General features: G+C 46.2%; 1 protein-coding gene across 4 annotated transcripts in view; it reads left to right on the top strand.

Moving 5' to 3' along the window:
- ABLIM1 (actin binding LIM protein 1) overlaps positions 1 to 13368 on the top strand; it is a 311835-nt gene that overhangs the window by 233049 nt on the left and 65418 nt on the right. The window lies entirely within an intron of this gene.

The raw sequence follows: 13368 nt of genomic DNA, 5'->3' as shown, positions 1-13368 counted from the left end.
GTGCTCCACAACGGGAGAGGCCACAACAGTGAGAGGCCCGCGTACCACACACAAAAAAAAAAGAGCCCACATTTCTTGAATCAGATATCAGGACATGGGGTGTCCAGATGAGGCAGATGACTTGAAATGGGGACTTCCCTGGAATATGCAGGATGTAAAGATGTAGTAGTGGTATGTAAAGGAGCCCAAGATGGCCTTAATGCTGTGATTCAAAGACTGTCCCCAGCTCCGTTTTCTAAAGCGGAGCCCCTGGTATGAGTCTATATGGGCAAGAATGAGTCTAACTGGTGCCTTAAGCTGCCCAGGCTTAAACTGTGACCTTGCAGGGAGGGGGCCCCAATAAAAGAGGAAACAAACCCCACTGCTTTTCCTGTTCACCAAGCCTGGAATGTCTTTGGCAAATACGTGTCTGTGTCCTCCTCAGCATTGCTGGTTCACATTGAGGTCGTATTTTTGCTCATAAACATTAGATGAAGTAGGAATGCTTGCTTACACTTAAGGCGGCTTTTATCTTACCCTTCTGCTAAATAATAATAGTGTTAGTTTGTCTTGGGGCCCTGCAGCTGGCTCCTTGCATCCGCGCTTATATCCGTATACCTTGTCCAAATAAACATACTTGAAAAGATAGAGAAATGTGTTTTGAACAGTTTAGAACATCCTCTAACAGAGAGTTTTAGCCCAGCTTTCTGCTTTGTTTTGGCAGCTTGTTTAGGATGCAAAGTGTATCTTGTTCTGGCAACAGATTAAAGAAGGTGTTGGTTCTTACATAACAAAGTTTAGGGCCTAAGGACTGGGGTGGGGGGTGCTGGCGAGTGCAGATTTCCAGTCTTCCTTTGTGGGTTTTTTTTTTTTTTTTGCTGTACGCGGGCCTCTCACCGCTGTGGCCTCTCCCGTTGCGGAGCACAGGCTCCGGATGCACAGGCTCAGCAGCCATGGCTCACGGGCCCAGCCGCTCTGCAGCATGTGGGATCTTCCCGGACCAGGACGAACCCATGTCCCCTGCATCGGCAGGCGGACTCCCAACCACTGCGCCACCAGAGAAGCCCTCCTTTGTGGTTTTTAAAGAGTTTTAAAGCATAAAGGGAAAATGTACCTTTTTTTTAATATATATATAAATTTATTTATTTTATTTTTGGCTGCGTTGGGTCTTCATTGCTGCGCGTGGGCTTTCTCTAGTTGCAGTGAACGGGGGCTACTCTTCGTTACGGTGCGCGGGCTTCTCATTGCGGTGGCTTCTCTTGTTGCAAAGCACGGGCTCTAGGCACGCAGGCTTCAGTAGTTGTGGCACACGGGCTTAGTTGCTCCGCGGCATGTGGGATCTTCCCAGACCCGTACCAGGGTTCGAACCCATGTCCCCTGCATTGGCAGGCTGATTCTTAACCACTGCGCCACCAGGGAAACCCCTGTGGGTTTTTTTTTGTTTTGACTTTTAACCTCAGAACTGTAAAAACCTATTGAAAAACCTTACCTTGGCTTAGCCAGCCCTCTGCAATTAAGCTCCTGCCCTGCCCCCCCAAGTCACCTACGTCTCTCCCCTCAATTCACTCCAGCCCACTGGCCCTCTTTCTGTCTCTCAAGCACTCTCTCGCCGTCTTGGGGTCTTTGTACTCGCTGTTCCCTCTGCCTGGAACATTCTTCCCCCAGGTCCCCTGGCCCTGTTTTATTCTCTTCATGGCACTTTTTTTCCCACGGTATGAAATTCTTCTTTGTTTATATACACATCATTGTCTGTCACCTGTTGCTAGAATGTAAACTTCATGACAGGTGCTGCCATGTTCCCAGCACCTAAAACAGGATCTGCAAATGAATGTATTTACAAAACAGAAACAGACTCACAGACGTAGAAAACAAACTTATAGTTACCAAAAGGGAAAGGGTGGGGGAGGGATACATTAGGAGCTTAGGATTAACAGACACACACTACTTTATATAAAACAGGTAAACAACAAGGTCCTACTATATAGCACAGTGAACTACATTCAGTATCCTGTAGTAACCTATAATCCTATAATGGAAAAGAATCTGAAAAAGAATAGATATATGTAACTGAATTACTTTGCTGTACACCAGAAACTAAGACAACATTGTAAATCCACTGTACTTCAATACAATAAAATAAAATAGTATCTGATGGAAGGTAGGTAGGTGTTCAATAAATGGATGGTGGATGGATAGATGGAGGAATAAATGGGGAGGGAGGGAAGGAGGCGGGGGGTGCTATCTGCCTAGTAACCTCCTGCTCCCCTTTAAATCTAACCAAGCGCTCCCCTTCTGTGGTGCCCCCCTCCACAGTAGTCTTGGGTGGTTTTCTCCCCCATGCCCACCTCACTGGGCACATCACACCAACAGTGTCACCTGTTGTAGTCCCTTGTTTTGGAGTCAGCCACACCTCTGCAGGGTAAGCTTCGGGACAGGAATATCTAATAAAGGGTGATTATGGCTGTAGTTATTATTAGTTCTTACTGCACTTTATAACCCTATCATTAATGTCCTTTCACCCATGTGCATTACTCTGTATTACTTTCACCTTTGTTTTGCAAATAAGGAAACTGAGGCTCAGAGCAGCTGCCCAGATGATTACTGGCAGGGCCTGGATTTGAATCCATAATGTCTGTCTCCAAAGCCCATATTCCATGGCATTTGTCTCCTCTTCACCAGGTTGATGAGAATTGGTCCGCCATCAGCTTTTGCCAAATGAATGAAACCTAAGACCTCACCTCACCTCCTCCCTCTCTTCCTTATTATTTGAGCTTATAAGCATTATTTATAATATAAACATTATTTATAATATTATTTGCAATATTATATAAATAGTGTAAAGATGAGCTTATTAGCTCGTCTCTAAGGACAACTAGCTGGTGTATCTTAAGTCACTTTTTTTAAACTGTCGGGGCTTAATTGATTATTTAAACTCTCATTTTTCTCATGTAAGCAAATCCATTAGTAAAAAGTTCAGCTATTGTTGAGTCATGCATACGAACTTTAACCGAGCTGGTTCCTGGGCAGCCCTAGGGACCACTTTCCCTGTTTTCAGCTCCCAGCGTTACATTGATTTCCCTTAGAACATAAAGCTTCTCACTAAGAAAAGAATGTAGCAGCCATAGATGGACATTTCAAGTGGAAAAAAAAAAAAAACCTAGGAAAAAGCCTAAAAATGTAAAATGTGTCAGTGTTTCTTCTCATATTTTTAACACAACCAAGTGCTTCCAATTGCCTGCCCCTCCACTTGGTTGCGTTAAAAATATGGAAGAAGGGCTGACACCAGTCTTTATGAGTTTGGTTGGCCCCAGGATGTTCCATTGCTGAGGTAGAAAGCCAAGATCAGAAGCCTCTGCCGACACATGCATGTAATTCTCTAAGCCCCGTTCTAAGGTGATAAAAGCTGCTGAATTTTCATAGCGTTGTGGTGGAAAGAGTTAACTGCGCTCATGCCCCAGGTGTCCTCATCTGGTGTGCCCAGTAATGTGAGTCTTCGGGCAGGAACTAGGCAGACTGTGCTGGTGTGTTGCGAGCAGTTCCCTCATCGTCTGGCAGCTTGAATTTTCCAGCACACGACAAGTCCCGATGACGACTCTAACGGGGCAGAGTCCTGACAAGGCTGGTCCATCAAAGCTTTCCTTGGTGCAGAACCAAGTTTCACCCAGGTTTGGGGCCAACCCAGCTGGTTCCCATTTTCCTTGGTGGGAGGATAAGCAGGAAGATGGAGTTCATGTGTGATAAAATCAAAAGGCCCTCCAGCACTGGGGGTGGGACCACCAAGAGGCGCTCTGTCGTGGGTAGCATGTGTGTGGAATCTGTCACGAACCCCAATATGTGACCCAGCTTCTCTGTCCATCACAGCCACTACTGGCCCTTTAACCATCCCTGAGAAGAAGGGACTGTGACTTTTTAACACAACTCTCAAGCTCCATAATGGTCTTGGGTGTGCTCATTAATAACTGTGTCTCGTGGTTTGAATTTAACTGACTTTGCAATGAGAGTATTGGAAAGGAATTTCTGACTGAGTTCATGCATTACTTCCAGCTCAGAGCCATTTGGTAACTGGGGCCTTGCCTAATCTGAGCTCACACTGACACGGGCTGCAACTCAGTTGGCTGGTTCCCAGACCTGGCCTGGCACCAACCTGAAAGATCTCTTCTCTACCTGCTTTTCTGTGTTAAAGGTAATTCCTGCTCAAGACCCCTAGAAATACCATGGCAGGAACGTTACATAGATTTAATCTGGTCTGACCTTCTTAAAGTTAAGGATATTGAGACCCAGAAAACACAAGAAGGTACAGCCTATTGGTGAGAGCGAAAAGCAAGCCTCAGAGCAGTTCTGTGTTTCACCACCCCCAGCACTCCCCAGGCCACCCCATTCAACTACTTCTCTGCTTATTGTACAGAAAAAAAAAAAAAAGTATTCCCAAAGGCCTTCAGAATATTAAAGCTATTGCGTGAAAGCAGGGTGCTAGGGAGTTGAGTGAATTTCTCTGCTGGTCGTTCCGTGGATATTTGAGAATTTTTGCTCAAAGCTTTATTTTATATTCTCTTTGTTTTGAGACACCTTCCCTTTCCAGGCCACTAGATACTTTCCTTCTTATCCTGAAAACGTCTGAGTTCCCACCTGCTTCCAGGGAGATGGTTGATGACTGCCTGGGATGCCCTGCCCTGTCCAAGTAGAGAACTTCTAAAAGTTTTCTTTACAAAGTAATGTGTGCCCCTTTTAAATAAATATGAATAAACAAAGAAGCACATGGTGTAGAATCATACAAGGCAGAGGGCAGATGGTAACTCTGTACAGACTCTTTCTGTAAGGGGCCGGATAGTAAATATTTTCAGCTTCACGGACCATTACTCTCTCTGTCTTAGCTGCTCAGTTCTTCTGTTGAAGGGCCAGAGTAGCCATGGACACCATGCAAACGAATGGACATGGCTGCGTTCCAATAAAGCTTTATTTACAAAAGCAGGGCTACAGTTTGCCAGCGGTAGACATCCCAGTAGACATCCCCCTCTCCCTCCCCACCCCCGCTCCCCAGAGGTGGGTGTTGTTCGGAGTCCCTGGCAGCCACAGAAGTGTTTACGTATCTGGAGTTTAGGCACATGGATTCTGTCATCCCGAATGTAGTTCTGTATCTTGCTTTTCTCCTGTTTCCAACGCACAGATAAACGTGGGAGGGTATATATCCTTGTTTTAGACAAATAGGACCATGTTGTGCCTATTGTTTTACAGTTTCCTTTTCTTCACTTGGCAGTGACTCAGGGCCAGTGCTTATGGATTTAGGACTTTATTCCTAAAGGCCACACAGTGGCCTCATTCTTTACCTTGCTCCAAGAAACCATAACAAATACAAGAGAATAACTATAGATGTAAATAATTACTGGCCGACAGTCAAAGATGATGTCTTGTTGGCTTCACATCATCCCGTGTGTCTGGGCGGCACTCCACGTTAGCCGTTCTAGAGGGGGGATCACTTCAGCCTCCTTGCTCCCAGCCCAGCACCGTGTACAAAGGGGCAAGTTAATACATGACTTTGCATGACGATGAAGGTTTCCAAGCAAATTTTAGGATTAACATCATGATTGATTATGAAGAGATTTCTGTGAAATCCTGAAAATGCCAAGTTTTGTGTAGTGCTGTGGAATATGGTTTGTGGTGAATGAGGTTAGACCCGCCCTGTGCCTGCCCTTCAGTGTCTGTGCTTTTGGAGATGCCCTGTGTTCATTTCCTAGGGCTGCTGTAACAAAGGACCACAAACTTGGTGGCTTAGAACAACAGAAATCTATTCACTCACAGTCCTGGGCGCCAGACAACTGAAATCGAGGTGGTGTCAGTAGGGTTGTGGGCTCCTTCTGGGGGCTCTGATGGAGAACCCGTCCCATGTTCTCTCCTAGCTTCTGACGGCGGCTGGCAATCCTGAACGTTCCTTGGCTTGTGGACATATCACTCCAATCTTTGCCAGTCTCCCCGTGGCCTTCCTCTTTGTGTCTCTCGATCTGTTTCCCCTTCTCTTTTCTCGTAAGGACTTGTCATTGGATTTAGGGCCCACCCTAATCCCAGATGACCTCATCTCAAGATCCTTACCTTAATTACATCTGCAAAACCCCTATACCTAGCAAGGTTACATTCTGAGGTTCCAGGTGAACATGCCTTGAAGGAGCCACAATTCAACCCACTCTGTGTCCTCTGTCTAAACATCAGTGTTCTTCCTTCTCAGGTTTTTCTCCTTGCCTCATTCTTGTCATAATCAGCAGCCCTGCTTTTTGAGGAGAACCCTGGCAGCCCCAGGAATGGCATCTGCTGAGAGTTACTTGCAAGTGTAAGATCAGTCACAGAAATCACCGGCCAGAACTGCAAGGCTTCGAGGAATTTTCTTGCCAAGTTCAGCAAAATAAGAGGTTAATGAGAAAAGTATTTGCATATCAGGTACCTTAATTGAAAAGGAAGCAGGGCTTCCCTGGTGGCACAGTGGTTAAGAATCCGCCTGCTAATGCAGGGGACACGGGTACAAACCCTGGTCCAGGAAGATCCCACATGCCTCGGAGCAGCGAAGCCTGTGCCACAACTACTGAGCCTGTGCTCTAGAGCCTGCGAGCCACAACTAATGAGCCCGCGTGGCACAACTGCTGAAGCCCGTGCACCTAGAACCCGTGCTCCGCAACAAGAGAAGCCACCGCAACGAGAAGCCTGAGCACCGCAACGAAGAGTAGCCCCCGCTCGCCGCAACTAGAGAAAAGCCCGCACACAGCAACGAAGACCCAATGCAGCCAAAAATAAATAAAATAAATAAATAAATTTATTTTTTAAAAAAAGGAAAGGAAGCAGAAGGAAAACTTGCTTTTGTAATCCACAGGGGTTTTTAGTTCAGATGGTGCCAGCTGAATGGTGACCTTGCTCTGAAATTAACCAGCACTGGTAGTTGAGTTTCGAAGTTTGACTCCAGCGTGAGGCCTGGATTACCAACACCATCATTTGTAATATTTTTCAGAAGAAAGTTGTATTCATGCAAAACTAAAGGACTGTAGCTGGGTACGTCACTTGTTTTTATGTTGTGGCCTCTCCCGTTGCGGAGCACAGGCTCCGGACGCGCAGGCTCAGCAGCCATGGCTCCCGGGCCCAGCCACTCCGCAGCATGTGGGATCTTCCCAGACCGGGGCACGAACCCGCGTCCCCTGTATCGGCAGGCGGACTCTCAACCACTGCACCACCAGGGAAGCCCCGTCACTTGTTTTTAACAGTTTGAGAAAACAACTGTTATTTGTGTTGTACAAGGCATTTGGATGCAAAAAGGTTTTAGTTTCTAAAACTGAGAAGTGAGGCCAGCCCAATTTCCCCTGGGAGACAGCACCTTTGGTCAAAAGTGGCAGAAACTCACCTCAGTCCAGCTGTCTTAGTGTCCTAGGGCTGCCGTAACAAAGTACTACAAAGCGGGTGTCTTTAAAGCAGCAGAAATTTATTCTCTCACAGTTCTGGAGGCTAGGAGTCTACAGTCAAGGTGTTGGCACGGCCAGCCTCTCTCCGAGGCCTCTGTGAGGGCAGGAGTGGGGGTTCCTTTTGCCTGGTCCAGATTCTGGTAGCGCCAGGCATTCCTTGGCTTGTGGCAGCGTAACTCCAATCTCTGCCTCCTGTGACCTGGCATTCTAAGGAAGCCTGTCACCCTTTCCTCCTCTTATGAGGACACCAGCCATCCTGGATTAAGAGCCAACCTAACTCTGGTCTGACCTCATCTTAACTAATTACATCTGCAACAACCCGGTTTCCAAAGAGGAGCACATTCTGAGGTGTTGGGAATTGGAATCGCAACAAACGTATCTTCTTAGGGGGCACAAGTCAACCCCTAACACCAAGTAAAGCACAACAGGACCAGGCCGCCACAGAGGGCCGGAGGGGCTGAAGCCTGGGCCTCCGGTGCTGTGTGTGTGCTCTGGGCGTCGGCTTGTCTCTGCAGGTGTTCGTGCTCACAAACCTACTCTCTCTGCTTGGAAAGGACGGAGCTACAGGGGCTCCGAGCAGTTCAACCTCAGTGGAAAAGGCTGCTCTCTCCCCTGCTCACCTCAGGAAGTCCTGGGGAAGGTGCCATTGCCATGGTGTGGTCACCTTTCCAGCCTGGATCATTCTCTGTGGCCCGTGGTGGGTCGTGGAGACGATGGCATTTCCTGTGTCTGGAGTTGTGGGGAGGATGAGGCTCTCCCCAAAGCAAGGTGGCCTTAACTCGCTCACTGGGGGATCATGAGCGTGGCGTAGCCTCAGCCACACGTTACTTCTAAACGACCCTGGTCTTGACTTGCTATTAATGTGATCTCGTGCGTGGATTTGTTCTTTTACACCCACTGCGCATTCACCTGGACTAACCCGCGTTCAGGTGCTGGGAGATGTCCCCAGATGTGTTTTAGATTTTTTGTTTCTCTGAAAGGTTTGCATTCAGGCAAAAAGCCCATGGAGACTCTTAATTGAATCTTTAATCCCTAAGGGTGCCATGGTGGTAGCTATCAAGGACGAGTGCTTTGTGCCTCTTAGTTTTCAAACTAATGCTTTTAAATTTCTAAACAGGATCGCAATAGTGTAGACACACTTTTAAACTCTGCTAAGTGGCCTGTGGGAAGCCCGTTTCCTGTACTTTGAATGCCTTTTTGTGTTTTTATGCACTCACTGCTGGAAAGGTACGGTTCTAGTTCAACTATAAAAATTAAATCGGGAAATGATTGCATAAATTAACAAAACAGCTCATAATTCAAAATGCCCATTTCGGGCTTCCCTGGTGGCGCAGTGGTTGCGAGTCCGCCTGCCGATGCAGGGGACACGGGTTCGTGTCCCGGTCCGGGAAGATCCCACATGCCGTGGAGCGGCTGGGCCCGTGAGCCATGGCCGCTGAGCCTGCGCGTCCGGAGCCTGTGCTCCGCAACGGGAGAGGCCACAACAGGGAGAGGCCTGCGTACCGCAAAAAAAAATGCCCATTTCATGTCTTAATTATGTTTATTTCTATCTAATATTAAAAAATAACAACTTATTCTCTGAGTCTACTGCGAGCAGCATAGAGCAAGCCACCTGAGATAACTAATCTGCAGATAGTCCAAGAAGAGATACCCATACAGCCTAGAGGCCAGACACACTGATTCCCTGGGTACCATCATTTGAGGGATAGCATCGTTTGAAAACTTTTCAGGCTTGTGATGACATTTTCAAGAATCTCTCTGTCTTGGAAATTTGAAACATGACCCAAACTTAGCAGATATCAGTAGCCAACTAGATTCTGCCAGGGCACTAATCCTTGCCGTCTCTTTGGTAAAGGATATATTTCTTGGTAGCATTGAATCCATCACCTTTCTCAGAAAAATCAATCGCTTATGTCTACATACTCTGGACTCGACAGGAATGCTAAGAACCATTTAGCTGTTCTTTTGTTCCTGGTTAATGAGGGACGCCCTTTGCTCTCTCCAGCCACCAGAATTAGTGAGGGACGTTAAATTCACGTCGACTCTAAGCCCACTAGTGCTGCAGGCTGAGTTGGACTTTTATTGGTGGTCGTTTACTCTAGGTTAGGAAGAGGTGAACTGAAGCAAGTCTACCCGGTGAAATTGCTGTGATGTGGTATAAGCTAGCTCGGGATAAATTGAGTGTGAAATCATTACTGTCGGATGTTGCCTGCCAGTGGCTTTGTGTGTGTGTGTGTGTGTATGATTATTTTTGCTTGATTTAAGGGGTGGTAGAATACTGGCTGTTACTGAAATAAAGCTAATTTCTTCCTGTTCTGAGCCGTTATGTCGCATGGTTGGGACGTTTGAAACACAGTTTTCTAAGATCACTGCTTTTCTGCAATGAAGAACTAGTATCCTTCTTTCTTCTCTTTCTATCCCCTCTGTGATTTTTCTTCTCTCAATTTATCCCATCTATCAGTTAAATGTATAAGGGGTAAGAAATGAGCTTTTAGCTGACCATTATATATGGAAATTCTATAGAAAAGCAACTTGAGGTAAAGAAATGTCTGGTTTTCTGGGTTTGCTTTTGTGTGTTGGGGAAAGAGAGGGTGGATGGAGTGGTCCAGGTGGGTATGTTCTTGGCTGTGATGTGAGTTAGGGAAAAAAGTCTTGAGTTTTGGTACATATAGTAATGAAAGGGAGATTCTGCTTACCTTTCTAGTCTCCATTTACAGGGCCATTTTCTGTGATGTCTTCTCTGACCCCTTGAATCATCATCACCCACTGTCCCCTCCTCTTGATCCCAGGGCAGAGTCTTTCATTCAGTGAATGCTTATTGAGCACTTACTGTTTGCACAAACTGGGGATGCAGAAATGAGCAAGGCTTCTGCCTAAAGGCTCTGACCTCATGCACACAGGCCTCTGGTCCCTAGAAAACACAGCCGGACATTACTATATACCAGGCGCTCACATGTGTGCATTACATTGGGTTGGAACACATTTCCTTTCTCCAGATCACTAAATCTGGCCTGCTTTATGCACAGGTGAAAACAGCAGTTTGTTCAGGCTCCTGCCTTTAATAGACTCATTATTTTTGGAACAAGTATCCCTCTCAGCAGGGTTTACAAATCTAAGTCATCTTGTGCTCATCACGGCTGGCCCGCAGCAAGGAAGTGGGAACAGCTTTCCTGTCCTAATTGGACAGAAGGCAGTTGACTTGTCTTAAATGGGGAGTGCCTGGACCAACCTTTCCAGGAAGATGCTAAGAGAGCATCTGTGCACCTGAGATAGTTTGTTGATAAGGAAGTGTTGCCACCATTTTCACGCTGGAGAGAGTGGCAGAGGGACAGCTGTTTGGTCCCATAAGAAAGGGAGGCCTTTAAACTTGATGATATTGGAGAATATAGACAGTTGGTTTTTCTCTTGAGAGTTGGGAGTGTTTTTTGCAGGTGACCTGTTTGTTTCATACTGAAAGAATTAGAATTACTCTTTCCCAGGAAATGTATTAGGAGCAAATTACAGGATGTAGGACTATTCTAGAAAGAGGGGAGGGGGGATAAAAAAAGAATTTTTAAAAGGAACACATAGCTTAGAATAGAATAAAGTCCTAATGTAAATTTACCAATATAGTTTGATTTCAAAAATTCATTCTGTCGCTGCTGTACAGCATGATGATTTTTCTCAGTACTGGACTTACCTAACGTATTTTGGGTCTACTAGTTTGAGGTATAATTCATTCTTTAAACAGCATTTAGCATTTAATGCTTGTACTTGCTAGCCGATTGCATAATTATTGTTATAATATACAATTATAAAGGACACGGTCCCTGCCTTAATGGAACGTAAAAGTTAGTGGCAGTCCTAAAACACAGAAATATCTAGAAGCTCAAGGCACTATATGAATGGAATAACTGAATGCTCTTTATTTAAGAGTGCAGTTGAGGCGGGGTCACATCCAGGTGAAACTGATAAGAAAAGTCCCTAGAGAAGGCAGCTTTTGACCCAATGCTTGGAGCCTTGGTATTTTATTATATAAAGTAGACTATTTTTGCAAAATATACCTACTATGTGCTCAACACCTACAAGACTCTGGAAATATGAAAATGAATAAGACAGTGTCCTTTCTTCTGAGAAGTGAAAAGTCTAGTGGGAAAACCGGTTAAGTAACCAGCAGTTATAATTTATTGCATTAGATAAATGGGTGTCTACTTCCATCAATGTTTAAAAAGTATATATTCGAGACCAGAAATAAATGCAAGTCGAAGGGAATGCCCGAATCTGGGGAGCTGGAGAAGGCTGACTCTCGAAGTTCTCAGCCTGGGCTGCACCTGGGAATCACTAGGGGAGCTCGTTAAAGCTGCTGGTGCCCAAGCCCTTCCCCAGAGCTACTCCACCTCTCTCGAGGGGAACCTATAATTCTTTAAAGCTGGACAGGTAGATTGAGACCAGATTGTGGAGGCTGTTGAATGCCGGGGTAGGAAGTTCAACTTTTGTCAGGAGGTAATGGGATGACATTAAAGACGTTTTATCCAGAGAGGATTGTGATCCATGTGGTGTTCAATAAAAACTAACCTGCCGTTTAAATGTCCTTAGCTCAGTAAAGGGCCTCTGGTCCAGTTGCTGAGTGGTGAGGAGGGAGGGCGACATTTCTTTGCAGAGTGGCTGCTTTTCCGGGCAGCTGGACTTTTCCTGTCGGTGTGCCTGCCTGCCTGTCTGTCGTCAGAGGAGCCGGCTGGCTTTGACTAAGTTCAGTAGACTTTGCTAAGGAGCACTTGGATGCCTTGACCTCAGAACTCGGGCCAGTCTGCTGCCCTGGGGCAAAGTGCAGGCTTGACATCGGCTCAGGTCACAGGGTCTAACACTTCAAAGGTTCCAGAGCTGTGTGACTGCACAGAATCACCGGTCCATGTCTGTGACTCAGGCTGTCATCTGAGTCCCAGCATCTAGCCACGACAAGGTCACTGGCTCCCCTCTGACAGGACCCTCTGTCACCTGACATAACGGGTGGGAGGGGGCCGCAGGTGCGGCTGGCAGGGTACCTGCCCTCCTGGGCAGAACTCTCTGCTTATCCTGGCTCCAGCCTCAGGCCTGCCCTTCCAGAGGAATCCAGAGGGTTGGTCGCAGAGCAAGCCCCCACCCAGGCTGTAAAGACTGGAATGTGAATCATGTATCTCTTTCTTTGCAGGGTACAGAAATGCTTTGGTCGTCATCCAAAGACATGAGCTTTGTTTTTAAATGGGTTCTGATTTGGGTATTGCCAAACATGGGGTCCTGAATTCTTTCATACGTCTCCCTCTCCGTCTTAGAATTTACTTTGCACTCTGTTTCTTCTTGCTCCTGACCAATAGCACTGACAGTGATGGCCAGAGCGCCCCTCCCCACTGCTCCTAGTGAAACGGTAGAGTCTGGGCTCTGCAGATTCTGGGCTGGAAGGCTTGGTTGTTTGTTAAGGGGGTAGAGTCCAGCCACAGTGGGAGAGGAAATCAGACAAGGTTGTTTTTAAAAGCAAGTTGTGTTTCTCTGACTGTTCTGGTATTGGTTCCCACCCTGAAGACTCCTCTAACCCTGGGAAGAAAAAATATTTTTAGTCTGATACTGGGCTGTAGGCAGCCGAGAGCTGAACCATCTGTAAAAGAGTTGATAACTCAGAGCCATGGTTTTAGTGGAAATAACTTGTAAGGATCACCCAAGACTCCAAAGCAAGGCAAGGGCTATGCCCAAGGCTCTGGGTCTTACCCAACTCTCATGAAGTCCTTTAAGAGTTACGTTAGAATAGAAATATCGAGGAAGGAAAAAGAATGGGTGGACTAGAGAATTGTTTGCAATTCCTGGAGAAGATCAAAATCGTAGAAGTGGAATTTACTTTAGAGATAGCAACTTGATGAAGAAAAGCAGTTGACAAACTAGAATCTCCCTGAATTGGGATGACATGTTTCCTGTACACTATATAACAAGCTTAAATATTTTTAATTTA

The sequence above is a fragment of the Neophocaena asiaeorientalis genome, unplaced genomic scaffold (assembly GCF_003031525.2).
Source record: "Neophocaena asiaeorientalis asiaeorientalis breed wild unplaced genomic scaffold, Neophocaena_asiaeorientalis_V1.1 scaffold85, whole genome shotgun sequence".
Classification (NCBI taxonomy): Eukaryota; Metazoa; Chordata; class Mammalia; order Artiodactyla; family Phocoenidae; genus Neophocaena; species Neophocaena asiaeorientalis.
Note: the sequence above shows the minus strand (reverse complement) of the source record. Positions and strands in the feature narration are given on the sequence as shown.